At 39.6% G+C, this 17,005-nt stretch overlaps 1 protein-coding gene across 1 annotated transcript in view; it reads right to left on the bottom strand.

Moving 5' to 3' along the window:
- The window catches only part of COL19A1 (collagen type XIX alpha 1 chain), a 330,577-nt gene extending 314,155 nt beyond the window's left edge, over positions 1-16,422 (bottom strand). The window contains exon 1 of the mRNA XM_045843183.1: positions 16,354-16,422. The gene's annotated coding sequence lies outside the window, so the exon portion shown is untranslated. The remainder of the gene's footprint in view (positions 1-16,353) is intronic.
- Positions 16,423-17,005: the final 583 nt, after the last annotated feature.

Here is a 17,005-nt window from a genome sequence, read left to right as displayed (position 1 = left end):
ATATAATTCCTTTCATTATATACCCAGAAAATCCTCCTCACCAAAGAGAACATAATAGATTTTTACACTGTGTATAATTATGTACAATTGCCCCTTGGTATCAACAGGGGATTGATTCCAGGACCCCACAAGGATACTAAAATTTTTTGGTGCTCAAGTCCCTAATATAAAATGGCATAGTATTTTTATATAGTCTATATTTGCATAAAGGCTACAGCAGGGTATGCCTACATATCACTTGGTTTGAGTGGATTCAACATAGTGCTCATTAAGTGGCAAATTTAAGTTTTGCTTTTTGGAAATTTCAGGGATTATTTTTTCTGAATGTTTTTAATCCAAAATTGATTGAATCTGGATATAAAACCTTCATGTACAGAGGGCTGACTATTGACTATATTGACTATAATTGAATATTGATTATATCCAATTACATGTATACTTTAATATGGATGAAAGAACTCTGAATGTATTTTCAGATTAGTTCCTAATTATCAATGTCCATACAGTCTCTTATAACTTAAATTTTCACTTCTTTAAAATTTTTAAAAGCCACACCAATTATAATAATTTGTGTGTGTGGGTATATACACACACACATATATCTATACACACACATATATATGAATACATGTTATGATTTCACTTATAAGAGGTTCCCAGAATAGTCAAATTTGTAGAGACAGACAATAGATTTGTGGTTGCCAGGGGCAGGGCAAGGGGGAAATGGGGAGTTGGAGTTTCAATTTTGCAAAATGAAGAGTTATGGATGGTGGCAATTCTGGCAACAACCATGTGAAAGTATTTAATGCCAATGAAATATATAATAGTTAACTTTGTTAGGTGTATTTTACTAGGAGAAAGTATCCAGCCATGTAATATGAAAAACAGGGACATTTATTGAAGAAAATACAAGATATAACAAAACATTGTATATAGGACAATGATGCCTCAGTTATCTTCAAAGTAGACAACTTGGGACATCACACAGCTCTCCCAATCGTCATCTGCCACCCCATCATGTTTTCCTGGATCTCAGAGTCTGAAATCTCTTCCCTTCCAAAGATGATTTAAGTTTTTGGAAAAGCCAAAAGACACAAGGTGCCAAATTTGGGCTGTAGAGGGGCTGAGTCACCTGGGTGATTTGATGTTTTACAAAAAAAAAAAACCTCTGTATAAGACATGATGCATGAGTGGGTGCATTCCATGATGAAGCTACCAATCACCAGTGGCCCATAGCTGCTGCCTTCTGAATCATCTAAATAGTTTCTATGTAGGAACGTTCAAGCTTAACACAAAATTTTATGCACATTTGATGCTCTACTCACTCAGTCATTTTGAATGTGATGGCCACACAGCACACATGCTCACTCAATGGCATCTACCACCCCCACTGACTAGTAGAGTGAAGTCATCATCGTTCATGTATGTGCATTCCAATCCACTCTCCTTGGCTACCAGGTTACATTGATGTTGCACAAACTGTTCTCATTATATTAACAATGGCTGGACTTTTCTGGACATTATACACACACAGTATTTGTCCTCTTGTGACTTTGTTTCATCATGTGCTCAAGGTTTGTCTATGTTGTAGCATGTGTCAGAATTTTATTCCTTCTTAAGACTGAATAACATTACACTGTATGTTTATACCATATATTGTTTATCCATTCACCCTTTGATAGATACTTGGGTTGCTTCCACCTTTTGGCTATTGTGAATAATGCTGCTATTAACATGACCATACAAATGTCTGTTCAAGTCCCTGTTTTCAATTCTTTTGAAATGAAATTTCTGGATCATACCCAGAAATGAAATTGCTGGATCATATTTTAATTATATTTTTAATTTTCTGAGGAACCACCATAGTGTTTTCCATAGAAGCTGAACCATTTTACATTCCCAGCAATGATGCAAAACAGTTCCAATTTCTCTACATCATATTTTTCATTTTTTAAAAAATAGCAGCCCTCCTGATGGGTGTGAGATGGTTATTTCATTGTGATTTTAACTTTCATTTCCCTGTGGATTAGTGATGTTGAGTACCTTCACCTGTTTATTAGCCATATTTCTTTGGAGAAATGTCTACTTAAATCTTGCCCATTTTTAAATTTGGTTTTAGTTGTCATAGGAGTTCTTTTTTTTTTTTAAGATTTTATTTATTTATTTTTAGAGAGGGAAGAGAGGGGGATAGAGAGAGAGAGAGAAACATCAATGTGAGGTTGCTGGGGGTTATGGCCTGCAACCCAGGCATGTACCCTGGCTGGGAATCCAACCTGGGACACTTTGGTTCCCAGCCCGCACTCAATCCACTGAGCTACGCCAGCCAGGGCTAGGAGTTCTTTATATATTCTGGTTATTACCCCCTTATCAAACATATGACTTGCAAATATTTTCCTCCATGTATAGGTTGCCTTTTCACTCTGTTGATTGTGTCCTTTGCTGCACATTTTTTTATTTTTATGTAGTCTAAATTATCTATTTTTTCTTTTATTGTCTGTTAGGTGTCATATACGATTATTTATATTTTAAAATATAAGTTTTTAAAAAATTTTATTTATTTATTTTTAGACAGAAGGAAAGGGAGAAAGAGAGAAACATCAATGTGTGCCTGCCTCTTGTGCGCCCCCTACTGAGGACCTGGTCCACAACCCAGGCATGTACCCTGACCGGGGACCAAACTGTCAGCCCTTTGGTTCCAGGCTGGTGCTCAATCCACCGAGCCACACCAGCCAGGGCTAAAATATAACTTTATTATTTACTATTATTTTCTCTTCTGAATAATAGTTTTACATATTTTGGCTTAATTAATATCATTACATTTTCTATATGCTTAACTATTTTGTTACTGGATTGAATAATCACTGCTAGTGGAGTATTTACTGCACACATAAAAAGTAATTTTCCTCCTATTTAAAGAGTAAAATGGGTATATGTAATGTCCACCATATCTGAGCCTGCCACTGACATCATATTTAACATTAACATATTACCTCCTCAAACTGTTTGTCTTTCTGAATGCATACTACTCCTTTGTAGATATTACAATAATATATTTAGTAAAGAGAATCCTTTAAATGAAAAAATTTAACATTACTTAAATTAATTTTTATGGTAAAATTGGTAGTTATGGTAGTTATTGGTAAAATGGTAGTTATTTTGTGGTAAAATAACTAGAATTGAAGTGAATTGCAAGTAAAAATATCATGGCTCCCTCAGTGCACTTGACAAATGCAGTATTATTAGAATAGCTATTCTGAGTTCTAAGTATGCAAATAATATATTATACATTTTCCACCATTCAAAGTTTATTCTAGAGTTAAATATAAAAGCAGCCATCATACCAGTGCCTAAATGTCATCAATAGTCCCACTTCAGAAGACAACTGAAGTCACCATCTTTGGTATTCTACATGTACCAAACACCCTAAAATCAGCATTTTAAAATTAATTCAAGATTTTAGGTATTTCTGGGTGAACAGCTAGAAGCAGCAATTTTAATATTAAAACCATATGTGTGGTTCTAAATATCAAACAGCTGGTTTTATGCCTTATTTCTTTTTGAAATCTCTCATCTAGATATAGTCCTAATCCTTGTATGACTTTGCAAACGTCTCCTAGCTATTACTTCAAGCCAGTTGGTGACTACTAAAGCAATTAATTCTATTTCAAAGAAATAAACTCACAAATATTGATCTAACTTTCAGAGACATCCTTCATCATTTGCATTTTTAACCAAAGTGAGTTTTATTAGTTGATAAATTAGCAGCATAGTATAATATAGTAGTTAAAACCATGGTTTCGTGTCTGAGCTCTGATACCTATGTATTTTCACTCAGCCTTCATTTATTCCTGTGAAAACAAGGAGTAATACTGGCAACAAATTATTTAACACCTGGAAAGAGTACGGTAGGGGGCCTTGAACACGGTATGTGTTCAAAAAAAGAACATCTGCTATTATAATTGTTCACTCTATATTTATAAATAATAATTAGTAAAAATTTAGTTGCATTTCTCTCCTTAACCTGACATTAATATTGATATTTGGACAATGAGGAAGTGCCAAGGCCTCCTAAAAATTTGTTCACTGAAGCTTTGACCCCTGTTTCAGGAACAAAGAACCAGAAAGCTATATAGCTGTGAGTGTAAGAATTCAATCTTGAGGTCTCCCAACTATTTCCTTCAGCCACTGAGAGAATGAATATCTTCTTTGCTTAGTTTCAACCTCATATAGGTTTGAAGAATAAGATGTTATGGTTAGTTGACTAAATGTTATAGTTACTAAAGAATTGCTATTCCACAAATCCACTGAAATATATCAGGCCAAGGTCAGCAAGCTCTTGAACGAAGAATCTTTTTCTCTCCCCATCTAATTCAACTGTGGGTAGTACTTCCAACAGCTGGCCACTCCCTCCTCCTTGAAATGCTCATTCTCATTGGCCTCTCCAGCCTCATACTCCCTGAGATTTCCTTCTAGATTCCCTTCTCAGATATTTTTTCTTTCCTACCTGATTTCTTACCACTGGAATCTTGGGCCCTCCTCTGCTATCTCTTTATAATGTCTCCCTAGGTGATCTCACCATTCTCTGGGCTTTAAATAGTATCTGTCAGATGATGAATCTAAACTTTACATCTCCAGCCCAGTCCTCTTCTCTGAACTTTAAACTATGCATCCACCTGCCTACTCAATAATCTCTCTTAGATGTCATGCAGGCATCTATAACTGTACAAATTAAATGCTTGATTCTCAGTCACAACTTGTTCCTCTCATGCCCTTCTCAGTCTCAATAATTAGCACCCAACAAAATGCTCAAACGAGAAACCTAAGCATTCACTTGATCTTCTGTCTTTTGTACCACCATCTCCCACATCCAAACTATCAACAGGTCATATCAATGTTACCCTGAACACACTGCAAATCCATTCATTGCTCTCCAGTCCTTTGCCACCATCCTAGGTCAGACTGTCCTTATCTAGACTTCTCAGCAGTTTCCTTAACTAATTTCCCTCATCCGTTATCTGCTTCTGACCAAATTCACTCTATATATAGCCCTAGAGAGCTTTTCTTTTCTTTAAAAAAGTGTTTATTAATTTTAGAGAGAGAAAGAGAGAATGAAAAACATTGGTGTGAGAGAGAAACATTGATTCATTTCCTCCCATACATGTCCAACTGGAGACTGAACCTCAGACTAGGTATGTGCCCTGACTGGGAATCAAAACCCCTCCCCCAAACTTTTGGTGTATGGGACGACGCTCCATACACCAACTGAACCTACTGGCCAACCAACTGAACACACTGACCAAGGCTAGAGAGCTTTTCTTAAAATCAAAGTTGGATCATGTCATTTCCTACTTTAAACCCTTTCATGGTTTCCCGCTATACTTCAAAACTTCCCATTATACTTCCTGTTATACCTGTCCCTCAGATCCCAAGTATACTTGCATATACTTTATGCAACCTAAAAGCCTGTCTATGTCCTAGAAGCCATGAATAATCTGGCCCCTAACTACCTCTCCAGTCTCACTTAGTACATTTCTCTTCACTAATGTCCTATTCCTCAAATTCCCTAGCTCTTCCCAACCTCGGAACTTTTGCACATGCTATTTCCTCATCTAGGAACACATTGGGTCCCACTCTTCCTACGGCTTTGAGTTTAAATGTTACTATGTGGAAAGCCCTTACCTGACTATGACCTGGCCCCATTATTCTCTAGCTCAGAATATTTTGTATGTGTAGATATATTTACTGCCCTTACTCAACCCCATGCTCCTTAAGGGCAAGGACTTTGTGTGTTCTCTCTCTGTATCCTGATCACTTGGCATAGTGCCTGGAAAAGCAGGGACTCAATAAAAATTTGCAAAAACAAGGTGAAGGGATTAAGAACTACAAATTGGTAGTTACAAAATAGTCCAGGGGATATAAAATGCAGCATAAAGAATACAGTAAAGAATATTATAATAACTATCTATGTACAGTGCCAGGTAGATACTTGAAATATCCTGGGTACACTTTGTGAAGTATATGATTGCCTGCCACTAAGCTGTAGAACTGAAACAATAGAAAATAATATTGAATGTAAACTGTAATTAAAAATAAAATTTTAATAATCATTAGCTGAATTTTAAAATGTAAAAAACTGCCAATTTTCAAGTCTTGAAATACAGTGAACTAAACTTTTCTTTGCATCTATAGTGACAATAATTTATTCTTTACTTTATAGTTCTTAAGGCATTTCAAAATCTAATATTTCAAAGGTTATTATAATGAATATCTTTTTGTACATTTCTAAATGTGTTTACTATTGGATGTTCTTGGTTCCAAACTTGATTAAATAGAGACACATTCCACTCAGCTAGGAATATTTGAAAAACCTTTTATCAAATTCTCAAAATTAATCCTGTATACATTAGAAAGAAAAGCAAAACAGCTTTTCCAGATCTTTAATCTCTGCTGCAGGCTGTTGGCAGGGGTGACCCCAGCAAAATTGCCAAGGATGACACTTTCCTTGTGGTCTTCCTGGACCTCTCCTGCAGATCCTTGTCACTCTCCCCAGACACCTGGCGTTCTCAGGCTACTCCCCACTGCTGTGGGCCTACCTCTGGTGCCCTCCTTGGATTTCTCAGTTCTGGGCTTTGTCCACAGTCTCCTTCCTCATTAAAACTTGCCTATTTTCTATCCTGTCCCTCAGATCCCAACAAAGTGATTGTCAAGATAATGTTATAAATGAATCTAAACCAATGTTATCATAGTTTAATGTATTGTTCTTCCCAGGTAAGATTTAAACTTTAACACAGACCTTTAATGTTTTCCCAATGGAGTGAGTAATGTAGAACCTTAGGATAATATATGTGGAGGCTGAGCTCTCTTAAGGCCCTCAAATCACATTTTTTCCAAACCTGTACAAAGATGGCTCATGATACATTTTAAGAAGGATATAAAGAATGTTGGTCATACCTACTGTCATTTTCTACAGAAGAATTTCTTTTATATATGGTGTTTTATTTTAATACTCATAATAAATGAGAAGCAGAGATGTCTGACCCTCATATTAGCAGAGTATAGGGCAAGAGATCCACATGCCCTACATCTAAATATTCAAAAGTTAAAAATAAATCTATTAAAACTTATAAGAAATAGCCCTGGCTGGTGTGGCTCAGTGGATTGGGTGCTGGCCTGTGAACCAAAGGGTTGCTGGTTCAATTCCCAGTCAGGGCACATGCCTGGGCCAGGTCCCCCAGTGGGGGGTCCTCAAGAGACAACCACACATTGATGTTTCTCCCTTCCTTCCCCTCTCTCTAAAAATGAATCAATAAAATCTTTCAAAAAACTTGTAAGAAATATAAAGGGTTTTTTTCCTTTAATCTTGGCAAATATATCTTGACAAAGATCTGAAAGCCAAAGTCAAGTTTAGAACAGAACAGAGCAGACTGTAAGTGATACACTGGCCTTCAGCCTGGACCATTCTCATTGCTGGATCCATATGCACTATGAGAAGCCTCAACCATACATATGGTTCTAAGCTCTGTTCACAACACCTGCAAACAGCTACTCCTTGATTACCCCCTTGGGTCTAGGGGTGTTCACACCTAGTGGTTTGGTCTGCCCCTGGGAAGATGGCCCCAAGGAAGGGTTCTTCCAGATCTTGCAAGAGGACTAAAGGTCATTCACTCAGGATCTTGAATAGCCAGAGCCTGTTCCAGAAGCTTGTTCTTTGGGTGGGCAGGTTCCCTTACCTCTCTGGACTCCTTACCCTGAGAGGAGGTACACATCCAGAGAAGGACGTATCAGGATCTTCTAAAAAGGAGGGCCCAAGGAAGCAGGGACCCTCTTGCCTGGGCCTAGGGGTAGCACTGCAGACAGGTATCAGGTCCCTATTCTATACATAGGAAACATTAAAGCTTATAGAGAAAAATCCCAGAGTCTGGGATTCAAGTCCAGTTCTGCTTGACTGAAAAGCCTTTGCTGTTACACCATGTTTACTATCAGGATGTGGAACAGACCTATCACATTCTACACACTTCCCTTTAAATTATTAGCTATCTCTATAAGGATACAAGCCAGACCCCAAAGAGCTCCTTCCAAGTGCTACAAGTAGGAAAGTCATAATTGTTAGTTCACTCAGTAATGCCAGTTTTGAGTAGACAACACTGCCAGAGCCTATGAACCTCTAAAATCATCCAGACCAAAAAATAAATAAATAAAACAAAATCATCCAGACAACCCTGCCTCTAACTAATTTCTTGTTTCTCTGTTAACAAAGAAATAATAACTGCCTAAAGACCTGGCTCTCACCTGTCTCTTGCTCCAACCCATAATTCTCACCATCTTTTGCCAAAGAGAATAGTTTCAGACACTGGTTAAATTAAAGGTATTATTTTAAAAAGTCACTATCCCTTAAACTTCCTTAATCTAGCTCTTGAAATCCTATAAGGCAACTATAAAAACTAACAATATTTGAATTAAGACATAGGTTTTTAAAAATCCCTTATTAATCTATGCTTGTGTACAGAGAGCACAAAAATGACAGAAAGGGATATTGGTAAACCTTAGTTTTTCATTCCATTGATAGAATTAGATTCCTACTATGTGCCACTGGGGATACAGTAGTCATTAGGGATCCAGCAGTGAGAAAATTAGGGGAAATTCCTGGTGTCACTTTGGTCAGGAACACCAAAAACAAACATACACATACATTATCTTTGAGAGACAAAAGCTAGAAAGCAAAGAAAAGCAGAATAAGCAGATAGAATGATGGAATGCTGGGCTCGCCAGGTGAGATGGTTGGGAGCCATCTGAAAATAAAACAAACCAAACCTGCCCAGGAGCATGAATAATTGTACCGCTGTGCCACCTAACATTTAATAATGCTTATTCTGCATATTTGAAATTTGGTATTACACAAAGGATCAGAGCATTAGACCTAATACCAAAAAAGAAACAACATAAAAAGACAAAGAAGAAAAAGAGAGGAAAAATGGAAAGGGAATACTGCCTTGCTTTACACAGATGGTTAAATGAGCAACACAAAATTTTGACTCTCAAAAAAGTGGGCTTGATTTGTTAAATGACAGAAATAACCCATGTTTTCAGAGCATTGATTATAAAGAGAAATGCGATGTGGCTGGGTAGAAGATCAATTTTTAAATCAAACCATCTTCACTACATTCCAGTATGCCTATACATAACACCAAGAAAATCTGGCCATACTGTTAATAAAGTGACACATCTTGTAAACAAGCAAAAACAACAGGTGTATTACTTCTGTTCTTTTACCAATCCTTAGGAACTATCTTTTGTAAAGCTATACTAGAGTTATAGACTATTGGAGAAAACCAACTGCAACGTCATAACTACAGAATTAAAACTCCAAGCCAATAATAGGAAAATATCCTGAGTTTAGGACTAGATGTAGCATTATTTTATGATTTTTTTCAATGACTGTAGTAATGAAACTGAAGTTGGTTTGTGAAGTCTTAGACAAGGTTTAGACAAGCTTAGACAAGGTTTCTGCCTTCTTTATATTCTACAGATAACTTTTGACCTCATAGCTTAATTACAGGCATTATCTAACTTAAGGGTCTATATTAGAAATTCCAAAATCATCTTCAACCCATTCATTACCCTCCATATCAAGTTTCTATCAAAATTTATCAAATCACGCATCAAAATTACAACTAAAATATAAAATAACCATCATTGAGAGCCATCAGAAATCAAGTTGAATGGAACTCTGACATCTATGGAATTAAAGAAACCACATCCACCCAGACTGGTAGGAGGGCAGGGATGCAGAACATGTTGGTCCTACATCCAAGTGTGATGGATGAAAATTCTGGAGGGATATCTCAGGAGTGAGGAGTCCCAGCCCCAAACCCGGCCCCCCAGTCCAGGGATCCTATGCCAGGAAGTTGAATCCACATTACTTCTGGTTGTAAAATCCAGCAGGGATTGAGTCAGTGGAAGAAATTTCTGGAGTCATCCCAAGCAGTTCCCTTTAAAGAACCCACACACAGACTTACTCAGACTCACTCCCTCTGAGCTCCAGCACTGGGGTAGCAGCTTGAAGGGCACCAGTGGCCTCCAGGGAGGAACTGAAGTGTCTGACATCAAGGCGAGAGCTGGGAGATAGCTTTCTCCAAGACAGAAAGGCAGGCAGAGGCCATTGTACCTTTTCTGAGCCCTTTCCAAGGCCAGAGCCACAGAGCTGGCAAGTGGGTACCATATCTGAGACTCCATCAACCTGGCCAACACTGTTTGCTCCACCATGGTTATCTCCTTAGACTCTATCCCACCCAGCTTACAGGTCAACCCATCCAGTTAACTGTGACCTTTCAATATGAACAGCTGGTCTTGGCTTATGCTTAAAACTTCCTAAATCCTATCAAACAAGCAACAGCTAAGTGGTGCCAGGTCCAGCAGTAGTTGTAGACAGTATAGATTCACAGCCTGGGTTTGCCCGGGAATCTCCAAGCCCAGCACAAGTATCAGCCATCTCCGATTGCTTCATAACTCATGCAGGGTGGCCCCAGGCAGAACACAGATGGGGGCTCACCTTGACCTGCACCGTCTAAGAAATCCCAAAGCCTGAACACCCAGTGTGTAGCTATAGACCATGTCAGAGCACCACCACCCTGCCCCTGCACAACTGATCCTCCATGGAGGGTGGAGGTTGGTGGTCAGTGGTCACAGTCAGTCCTTGAAGCAGACTGGCCTGAGTCAATCCCTCCCATTGATCTGACAACAGAAACCAAGCCTCAACTACAAGAGGAGGGTATGCTCAGCCCACACAAATGACATACCTTGAGTGCCCTGATAGGGAAGACTGAGCCACTGGACCCAATAGGACGTCTACTACATTTAAGCCTAACTACCAAGACATGGAGTCATAGTAGCTCTACCTGATACCTAGAAACAAACACAGGGAGGTGGCCAGAATGAGGAGACAAAAAACATGACCCAAATGAAAAAACAGATCAAAACTCCGGAAAAAGAACTAAACAAAATGGATATAAGCAATCTGTTAGATGCAGAGTTCAAAACACTGGTTGTAAGGATGCTCAAGGAACTTGGTGAGGACCTCAAAAGCATAAAAAAGATCCAGTCAGAAACAAAGAATACACTAATTGAAATAAAGAACAATTTACAGGGAAACAACAATACAGTGGATGAAGCCAAGAATCAAATCAATGATTTGGAACATAAGAAAGCAAAAAACAACCAATCATAAAAACAAGAAGAAAAAAGAATCCAAAAAAAAAAAATGAGGATAGTATAAGCAGTCTCTAGGGGTGGAAGAAACAGAAGAGAAAGAGTAAGAAGTTGAAAATCTATTTGAAAAAATAATGAAAGAAAATTTCCCTAATATGGTAAGAAACTACACATGCAAGTCCAGGAAGCACAGATTCCCAAACAAGATGGATGCAAACAGGTACAAACTAAGACACACCATAATTAAAATGCCAAAGGTTAAAGATAAAGAGAGAATCTTAAAAGCAGCAAGAGAAAACAAGTCAGTTACCTACAGGGGAGTTCCCATAAGACTGTCGGTTGATATCTCAAAAGAAATTTTGCACCCTAGAAGGAATTGGCAAGAAATGTTCAAACTCTTGAAAAGTGGGGACCTATAGTCAAGATTGCTCTATGCAGCAAAGATATCATTTATAATCAAAGGGCAGAGAAGAGAGAAGAGAAAAAAGAAAAAAGAAAAAAGAAGAGAAAAAAACTAAAGGAGTTCATCATCAACAAACCATTATTATATGAAATGTTAACAGATCTTATCTAAGAAAAAGATCAAAACTATGAACAATAAAATGGCAATAAATACATACCTATTTACAATTTAACCTAAAAAACAAATTTAGCAAACAAGAAGAATAGAGACAGAATCATGGATAAGGAGTGCGTTTTGATTGTTGCCAAACCAATGCAAAAATCAAAGGAGGGGATTGTGGGGGAATGGGTGAACAGGTGAAGGGATAAATTGGTAGTTACAGAATAGCCATGGGGATGTAAAGTACAGTATAAGAAATGGAGTAGCCAAAGAACTTATACGCATGACCCATGGACATGAACAATGGTGTGGGGATTGCCTGAGGAAATGGGGGCACTGTGTGGAAGGGGACAAAAGGGGAAAGATTATATCAATAAAATATAATTTAAAAAATTTATCAAATCTACTTTTTAAATGTCTTTGGAATCCAAACCAATTTTCTCATCCTCACTAATACTTAGTTCATGCCCCTATCATTTTTAATCTGGAAAGTGCAACAGGCTAAGTAGACTCCTGTCTTCCTGTCTTGTTTCCCTTAATTCCATCTCCTACTGCTCAAGAATTACATTTCTAAACCAAAGATCTAATCACTTTAGTGTTCTGCTTTACCCAGGTCACCTGGTAGCTTTTCATTGCTCACTCCTCAGAAGGGCATTCAAGGTTCTTTGACAGTGGGGTCTCAACTTATCAGTCCGCTCTCAGGCCCTGCTACCTCCTTCCATACGAACTGTACTCTATCAAATTATTCACAATTCCCAAAACGTGTCAGGCTTCTGCACATGCTGTTTTGGCTGCTGGAATGTCCCTTTAACTATCTTTTCATCCGGTGAACATTTTACTCTGCCTTCTACATGCAGTTCAAATGCCATAGCCCCTATGAAATCTGTGAGAACCATCACAGATAAAGTTTGTTGCTCACTGCCTTGAGATGCAGCAGAGCTTGGTGCCCTACCCTGTTTCAGCATGGTCTATATTGCATCATAACAAGTTGTGTGCATTCTGTCTCTTATAATTATTGATTATCTTGGAGAAAAAAAATGTAACTTATCCATTGGATTTTGTTTAAACTTGGCATTTAGTAGATACTCATTTGATCAATTTGTAAGACCAATATAATCTAAGGCAATACATTTGGTCTAAAATTAAACAAATGAAAGTTTGGAACTGTTTAGTTATATATCCAAAAAGGGACTTAACATTCATAGAAAGATATGGGTGCAGTGAAAAAGCAGACACAAATATAGAAAACATTACTAAGAGGAGGCTCAATGAACATAATTTCAGTTATTTTGTGGGACAAAAAAATATTATCAAAGTTGGTCTCTTCTTCACAGAAAACATATTCCCTGATTCTTAATGTTTCTGCTCCTCTAAAAGTGATCAACTATATCACTCTTTATCCAAGTTCCATGTTATCTCTCTTGTTACTTCAAAACTAGTGCCTACTTCCCAAGGAATCTCTAACTTCAGGTTCTCCTTGAGCATGCTTAATTATTTTTTCTATCCTCAACAATTTGTTTTATTAACTTGCTTCTTTGAACTATAATTGTCTCCATCAACTATATGAAACTCTCAATTTCAACCATCATGACTGACCTACATTTTGGGGGGGGGGCGGGTGGGATTTCAATTCTTTAGCTCAGTTTTCACAGATATATTTATGTCAATGATCCAGTGCCACTTTAAATTTTAAATTAATATATATGTACAGTTTTTCCCAATTTATTAACCTTTCCTAATTGTTTCATTTGAAGTGCTCTATTAGCTTTTTGGTCTAATAATCTTATAATCTAATGAGTATTTCTGATTTTTCATAGAGATCATAGACATTATGCATGGTTCCATTCTTGCATTCACCATCTTTCTATCAATTTCAAAATCCAATAAGCCATTTCCCTGCCTGATTATTTTGCTACATGCCTATAAAATAACCTAAAGAGCCCCTTGCCTCTTAGCCTCTCCTTTCCAATCTCTCCTTGGCAGGTGCTATCTGCTCTCTTCATCTCAGGTTTCACCCCAGCTTGGATTCTCTGTCTTACCAGACACATGACGACTCACTCCCACCTCTAAGCCTTCACACATGCCATTCCTTCTGGCTGGAATGTCCTCCCTCTTGCTCTCTTCTGTTAAGCCTTGTTATTCTCTGTCTCTTTAAGATATGTCCTCAACAAGGTCTGCCTTAAATAATCCATCTCCAGTCCCATTCTTTCTATTTTTTCCAGCATCCTCTTCAGGTTATATATTAGCATCTCTCTAGCCCTGCTAGTTTTTATTCCTGTTTTTCTCCCCATTCTTCACCTGAATTTGTATTTATGACACCAATTAGCAATACAACTATAGTTTCTACTTCCATATCTTCTCTGGCTTCTAAAACCATCCATTCTGTGTGCTCACTGGGCATTGCTGTCTGCTGGGGGGTGGGGGGAACAAACTAAAATTGCAGCAGGAGAGATTAAACTAGAAAAAGAAAGTAGATGGAAATTTTCCATTTCTGGAGAATATCATGGGCTCCCATCTGTTTTAGGTGGTTTCCTTGTATGATGATTCAGATTCAGATTCACAGAGAGTGTCCAAACTGTGATAATAATCCCATTTGATTTTCTTTCACCTTTTTGCTCTGTCTCATATCAGGTTCAGGCTCAATTCCCTCCTCTACTGCCCACCTTCACCCACCTTTCACTGGAAACTCCACTTAGATCTCTTAACAGTTTGAGAAATCAGCCTGGACAAAATGTCTTGGAAGCACCTACCAGTTACTTCCCCCATTTTTTATACACTGGGGAGAGAATAAATTATTCCACCCCTAGGGATCACCCTTCCTTTTTTCCACTCTAACAGATATTCCTAGCCCAAAATATCCTTCCAGCCCTTCTCAGAAAGAGGTGTTTGAGTGCTTTTGGCACCATCTGAACACTGGAGCATCTCAGCTCCTCCTTTACAGGCACCTATCAAAGATCTCTACTTAGAGAGGGTCCTACAGTTTTCTCTCCATGCACCAGCCAGGGGATGCTGAAAGACCACGCATTTGAGCAGAGAAACTTGTAGTGCTTGATTTGAACACAATGAGAAGCACCATTGCCGCTCTGTCTCTGTTTTTGGGGGTGGTGGTTGGGGCGGGGGAGGGGGGTTGGAGTGGTTTTATTTATTTCCTGCCCTCCATTATCAGGCAAATATAAATTTCGGCTGAGCGTCTCGACCATCCTCCCATCTTATTTCTCCTCAGATTTGTCCTCCAAGCAGGTGGGACCAAGGCGTCTTGGAACTGGGGGGTAGAAGGAGGCAGCACAATTACTTCCTTTACCCTCCCATTTCCCAACTTCAACTGTGGTTCAAGGTCACTCACTGCTGCAATTCCTCTATGATTGAATTAAAACTCTACGCATTTTCCGAATTCTGGGTTCTCCTCTTTTTGATTCCCAGCCCACCGACCCCGGAGGCTGGCTCTGTGCTCTGAAAGCCTCGCCACCCTCTTACAAGCCACCCTCTTACAAATCGGTGTCTCTCTGAGGCTCCGTAACCTGGCCTGTGCACCAGCTCACCTGCCCACCGACTCCCTGCTTCCTCCCGCCCCCAGTAACCTTTGTGGGGCAGGTTTTGCTTACACGCCCGCCTGCTCAGAGGAGCTAGCGTGCGAGGTGGCGGTGGCACGCTTGGCTCCGGGCCAACAAACTTCTCCGGGACCCTGCAGCGACCTAACCGGGCTGCGCAGCTCCGCCTGCCTCCTCGCGGCCCCGGCGGCGCCGGCGCACTGACGGCGGTAGCAGCGGGATCTCACGCGAAGACGGCGGGGCTGTGTTTGGAGCACCGGACCGGGACATTCCCGCAGCAGCGGCAGCGGTGGTGGCGTCTGCAGGGACGGCTGGGATGGCGGCAGTGCTCGGTCCAGACGCGCTGCGAGTGCTACAGGGTAATTAGTTTCAGGACCGGACGCACCGGAACGAGCCGGGACCAGATGGGGCCGGGGGCGGCCGGATCCTGGCATCCCGAGCTCGCGCCCCCTGCGAAGTGGCACTCGGGAGAAATACCCGCAGGTCGAATAAGTAACAGTGACCGGAGAGCGAGGCACCGGAATCTGTCTCCTCGCTTCCCGGGGTAACATCTCTAGACATAAACTAAAAATTAATATCTAATGGCATGAATATTTATTTTCATTTTGTTTTGTGCAACTGACACCATGGATATTTTTATTCTGTGTTATGATGTCTGTTTTCACCCGCATCAGCAGTGTTCATAGTTCCGCTTTACAAAACACACAGAGCCAGAAAAACCACCTAGAACAAAAGTATAAAATATATAGCCTGCATTATGTGAACGTATGAATATGAACTACATTATATGTAGCATATTAAAGTGGCCACATCGTGCCAGACGTTTTTGGTCCCATTACAAAGCTACCTATGCGAATGCGTAATTTGCAGGTGTGTATTATTTATTCACCAAAATATATGTACATGTGTAGCACAGTTTTTACATTTTCTTGAAAAGCAGATGCACACTAATGACCAGAAACATGAGCAGATGGCATAGAATCGGCATGTGTGCGAGAGATGGAGTGAAAGGACCGGTCGCAAAGCTGCGCAGCTTACCTTGAACGTGTGTTTGACCCCCTCAGAGGCGCAGTGGAGTCCGAGCACGGCTGCCGCACCGCCGAGGAGTGGCCCGAATAAGCTCCCTGTGAGTGGGGAAGGGGGACGCATCTCTGCCCTTATTAGTCTCTCCCAGTGTGACCCTCCCACTCGGCGAGAACGGAGGACTCCGCAAGACAGGACTCCACCAACTCATGCACAGGTTTTCTTTAATTACAGCAATGTCGTCTTTGAGCTGGGAATAATGCCCTTCAGGTTTATGTTTTATTAGCAGTTTCAACAGATAGAATGATGGTCGGATGCCAGGTGCTCAGGGTTTCTCACTTCTGATTACGAAATGTCTTCAAAGTATTCTATGTGGCATACATTCACAGGTAGATAATTGGCTTTTTAACAGTTGAGCTAAAAAAGGATAGCATTTATGCTTCATTTTTCACTTTTATGTCAGGAGTTTATATAAAGTTAATGAAGAGAGCCTGCCTGCCTTCCAGTCATGCGCCTGTGTACAGGTTTGTGTGGCTTGGTTTGTCTCAGTGCACAAAACGATTTTGTGATTTTAAATATCATATCTTTCTGTGGCTTGGTGTTTCAAATCCTGGGTTTTGAACTCTTTGGGATTGCTTTAAACATGTGAAGGTTACATTTTTCTATA

The sequence above is a fragment of the Phyllostomus hastatus genome, unplaced genomic scaffold (assembly GCF_019186645.2).
Source record: "Phyllostomus hastatus isolate PE091 unplaced genomic scaffold, TTU_PhHast_1.1 phas_contig_40, whole genome shotgun sequence".
Taxonomy (NCBI): Eukaryota; Metazoa; Chordata; class Mammalia; order Chiroptera; family Phyllostomidae; genus Phyllostomus; species Phyllostomus hastatus.
This window is presented reverse-complemented; position numbering and strand designations above follow the sequence as displayed.